General features: G+C 38.6%; 1 non-coding gene across 1 annotated transcript; it reads right to left on the reverse strand.

The window, feature by feature from the left end:
- Positions 1-3,680: 3,680 nt before the first annotated feature.
- Positions 3,681-3,815, reverse strand: LOC123254691. Its single transcript, XR_006506695.1, has one exon. It is a non-coding gene; the product is annotated as a small nucleolar RNA SNORA9 (small nucleolar RNA).
- Between the last annotated feature and the right edge of the window lie 1,568 nt (positions 3,816-5,383).

The raw sequence follows: 5,383 nt of genomic DNA on the forward strand, positions 1-5,383 counted from the left end.
GAAGGAAGGAAGGAAGGAAGGAAGGAAGGAAGGAGAAAGAAATCAAGAAAGAGAAAGCAAGTATCTTTTCTCTTTTTTCTATGCAGCCCTGTATTTGGTGCTATGGATACAAAAACAGATAAGACATAAATATGAGATTTTGAGATTTAGTGGGAAGAGGTCTAGGAGAGATTTAGAGACAAAGGGAATCTTAGAAATTGCCAACCTCATTTTACAGGTATAGAAACTGGTATGAGAAAGACTGGAAAAACTGTAGTGGTCTACAAAAAATATGAGAAGGGATAAAGTATATTGTTGTCAAAGACTTCACAGAGGAAGTGGCATCTGAGTTAGGCCATCAAGGAAGGGATTTCCATCAGCTTTAAAAGTGGAATTTCACAGAGGGGAAAAAAAAGAAAAAAAATTTACAGGACATTTCTCTGAATAAAGGCCTTACCTCAAATATATAGAGAATAGAGTCAAATTTATAAGAATACAAGTCATCCCTTGATTAACAAATGGCCAAGAGATATATGAATATGCAGTTTTCAGATGAAGAAATCAAAACTATCTATAGTCATATGAAAAAAATGTTCTAAATCATTATTTTGATTAAAGAAATGCAAATTAAAGCAACTCGGGTACCACCTCACACTTTTCAGCTTGGCTAATATGACAGTAAAGGAAAATGATAAATGTTGGAGTGGATGTGGCAAAATTGGGACCCTAATGCATTGCTGGTGGAGTTATTAACTGATACAACCAATTCTGGAGAACAATTAGGAACTATGCCCAAAGTACTAGAAAACTGCATACCCTTTGATCTAGTAGTACCACTACTAGGTCTGTAGCCTAAAGAGATTTTAAAAAGAAAAGAACTTCTTTGTTCAAAAACATGTATAGCAGTTCTTTTTGTAGTCATAAGGAAATGGAAATTGAGGTAATGTCCATCAATAGAGGAATGGCTGAATAAGTTGTGGTATATGATTGTGATGGAATAGTATTGTGCTGTAAGAAATGATGAGCAGGATTTCAGAAAAACCTGGAACTATATGAACTGATGCAGAGTGAAGTAAGCAGAACCAGCAATATTTAATGATGATTGTCTGTGAAGCTTTTCTCAGCAATATGATGGTCCAAGACAATTCTGAAGGACTTGTGACAAAGAATGCAATCCACCTCAAGAAAGAACTGATGGAGTCTAAATGCAGATCAAAGCATACTGTTTTTTATTTTACTTGTGTATGTTTTATTTGGGGGGATTTTGGTCTTATATGGGCTTCTCTCACAATTTGATCAATATGGAAATGTTTTGTATGATCATACATGTATGACCCAGAACCAAATTGCCTACCATCTCTGGGAGTTGGGAAGGAAGGGAGACAGTCTGGATCTTATAATTTCAGAAAATGCGTGTTAAAAATTGTAATCACATGTAATTGGGAAAATAAAATATTTTTTAAAATGTGAAACGTCACTTACTACGGAAACAACTGGGGGAAATTTTTGTTATTTTTGTCTTTACCTCAGAGAAGAGACAACCAAGTGAAAAAATAATGCAAACTATTTAAATGTCTAAAGTTTTCAGGGTATTTGGAAACAGCAAAGCTTTTTTTCCTAGCTAGTTCCCGGCACACAGCCTTGGTGGTAGACAGGGCTGGATGTTACTGACCTGAATGATAAAATTATACCACCTGGAATTGAGATCATAGAGTGAGGCCTGGAAGTGACCTCAGAGTCTCTGTAATCCAGCTCTGTTATTTTAGGGATAAAGAAACTGAAACCCATGGAGGTTAATGATCAGAGATGGAATTTGAAACCGAATGGGTACTTTCCATTGTGTCATTGCTAACTTCATTTGAGGGGTGAGGTAGGAATGATTTAAGACTTTTCTACTTGACCTAGAAGGCAGAACTAGGAAATTACAAGAGATTTGGAACTCATACCAAAAAAAAAAACAAGAAAGAACAGAAAAGTTTGCTTTAGGAAGTAAAAACTGTCAATTCAAAAAATGAAAGGCGCTCTGATGGGGGCAGCCAGTTTCACATCATGTGTTCTCTCATATAGGTCATCATTTGAAGCTCTGGGGGAGGCACATTTCTCCCCACACACTCTCATCACAGGGCCTGGAAATTCTATTATAACTTTACCCTAAGGTTCCAACCCATTGAATTGAAAATCCCAGCTGTTATTTATACTTCAGTGATTCAATTTGTCATATCCTGGGGGTGCCCTGAATATCTGTGGGCAGCAAATAGCTTAATTTTAAAGTTCTTTACATCTTGATTCTCAAAACCCTTATTAAATAGAATTAAATAACCTGATGTAAAGAAAAAAATTTTTTGGCAGTAGACTTGGGTTTGGATTCTGACTGTCACACACAACCCTGATCTCTTCTCTTTGGACATTTCTTCATTTGTTAATTGAGATGGGACTCGACTCAATTTCTGAGGTTCTTTCAAAGCTGTATTTTATGAAAATAAATTCTCTGAGGTTAAGTAACCTCTGCGGGCACAGAGCTGAAAACTGGTAGACAGGAGCCCAGGCCTTTCCATACATTTCCATACCATTCTGGGGTGCAGAATAGCAACCTCCAATCCTAGCTTTTGGCAACTACTCCTGTAACCGAGGGTTAGATCACAACCTTTGTGGGCCTGTTCATTTCTAAACGATCAGTTGGTCTGCATGAGCTCTAAAGTCACTTCCATCTCCAAATCTGAGATTCTAAATCTTCCTTATACATCTCTTTACATCAATCACTATCAGCTCAGGATCTCATAGCCCAACTGGGCTTTGAGAAAGCCTGATTGGTCTCCCTGCTGCCAGTCTCCTCTCATAATCCCCTCTATTTTAACTAGCACTTTAACTCCCACAAAAGAATATTAGTTCCTTAAAGGTGGCAGAAGGGTTATCTTTGCATCTCCAACACCTGGCACATAAATGCTTGTTTCATCACAGAATTGACAAACTGATGTTCCTAAAGCACGAGTTGCTGACTACACTCCTTTGTTAAAAAAAATCCTGTTTCCTATGGCCTCCAGGATCAAAGATCAACTAATCTGGCATTTAAGGTCCTTCACATTCTGCCAGATTCCCCACCCCCCCATCAGACCTAACTGGCCTAGCCAGTCCACATTCATCTCTTGGGATCCCTGGAACTCTCCCAAGCTCATCTCTAGAGCCCCTTCCAAAGTGACCTTCTCCTAATCAGTACCCCTCCCCCATAAATGTGCTGTTTATATCCTTTAAGTTGCATCCTTTGCATTTTACAGGTATCTTAATCAATACTTATTGCTCCAGAACAGAAATCTACCTTCTTTGCAAGGTCCCCTCATCTGCCCTCTGGATCTTCGGAAGACCTTGAAAGCTAGGTATGATATTAACCCCACACCTTAAGACCTACTGACTGATCATTCCATGTTAATGTTAAGTGCAGTAACCACTATCTTGACATTTTCTAGTGAACATAAATGAAAATGAGACAATAGTAGTACGTAAAAGTTAAGTTTATTAAATGTCATTCAATGGTCTCAAAGTCCAAGAGGTAATTGACATCTTGAAGGATCTGTATTCTTTCCATGCCCTTCATAAAGCTGATGAAAAGCCCAAACCTGAAGATCAGAGAATTCAAAATGAGTTACTGAAAAGGCTTTGGTTTCAAACTAGAGGCAAAAACATTTACTCTATACCAGTCTAGGCTGCAATATCTGAGATTTCTATAACCTTACTCCGAAGTCAGAGCAGAGTGAGGCCTCAAACCATCTCAGGGTTGCTCTAGCAAGTCTTTAGGAATGTCTGGGGTCATAGTGGACACCGACATGCTGGAAAGCTTGCATACAAATGAAGCAGGAGATCCTACAGCAGCGTTGGTGGAAGTAACAGAAGGCATGCCCAGCCCTGTCCAGCAGCCCAAAGTGAGCACTTCCTCCCTCCATTCTCTGGGGTAATGGCGGGGGCTCACAGGCATCTTAAAGTTGCAATGTGAGCAGGCAAACTTGAAAACCTTCACCAACACTGTCCTATATAAGATAGATTCATCTATCTATCCTGAGGTGGAGAAATCTTTGAAAGAACAGTGAGAAATAGGATAGATTAAATTTGTCACTCATTTTTACAATATGAGAAAACCAAGTAGCCAGGTGTGCTGTGCCTGGTTCCATCCTATCTCACCCCCCCCCCACCATTTATAGGCAAAATTAGAGACAGGGATTAATAGGCCAAATTTTTACTTTCAATGCAATAACTGAAAAAGATAGGATGAGAAAAGAATTCTGTCAAAGCAGGGAATGAACATACATACCAGCAAGATTCTAAGTAAAGAAGTACTGCTATCTACTCTTACAACTAGTTTCTCCTCTCCCGAAGAAATCTGAATAACTCCTCCCAGCAACCTTTCTTATCTTTTATTTCAGGTATTCACCAAATGGAAGATACCCTCTACTCTCAATATTTATCAAGTATATCCCTGTTACTCTGAATTAGGAATACCTTCTATGGGAAGGGTAAGAGAAGAAAGTCAGACTCAGAAGGGGGCCGGGGTATAGGGTTTGGTGTTAGGCACCATGTGAAATGCACACAAAGATGAATAGGCCACTGCCCATGTCTTCATAGACCAGTCTATTTTAGATGGAACCAGGAGAAAGAATCCAGAGTCCCAAATGCCAAGAGTCCTCTGGGATAGAAACAGCAGAGATGGAAAAAAGTATAAATCAGGTGTGGGGTAAGAGGGTAAAAAGGATTCAAGGGAGCAGGAAATACTTCTCATTTTCCTAGGAAGGCCACATGGGTACTTGCCCAACACCTTTCCCCTTTAAAAAGGACTAAAGAGACACATAAAGAGAATGGTAATCTTTTAAAGGATGTACCAAGTTAAACATGGTCAAAAAAAGGAAGCCATTGGAAGTCAAGGAACTACAGAAGAAGGTGATTAATGGACAGAAATTCACCAACAAATTGCACACCTACCAATTCCAGTCCACCAAAGTCACAACTGCTGGAAGTCTGTAAATGACTAGCACCTACAAGTAAAGAGAGCAAAAACTTTAATCTATATATTTTTATTTTTTACCAGTTACACATGACAAATTTCCACACAAAGAAGACATTTTGACACAGAAGCTGTAATACATTAGGAATAATTATTTATCCCAATAACCTAAAGAGGTTAGCAGCTGAGCCCCAAGAACCAAAAATTTAGTCTTGTCCCCTAAACATGTATGAAAACCCTTAACATTCAAAGTTCATCTCATTACTCCAGTACCATAATCAGAAAGAGGTGAGGGATAGGGCCTTAAACCATTTCAAAAGTGTTACTGAAAATTTATGGGGTTTACCATAGACCCAAACATGCTGAATGGCTGTTAATCAGAAAAAATTTAAACACTTAACACTGATACTTATTCAA

Source organism: Gracilinanus agilis, unplaced genomic scaffold, assembly GCF_016433145.1.
Source record: "Gracilinanus agilis isolate LMUSP501 unplaced genomic scaffold, AgileGrace unplaced_scaffold29851, whole genome shotgun sequence".
In the NCBI taxonomy this organism is placed as follows: domain Eukaryota; kingdom Metazoa; phylum Chordata; class Mammalia; order Didelphimorphia; family Didelphidae; genus Gracilinanus; species Gracilinanus agilis.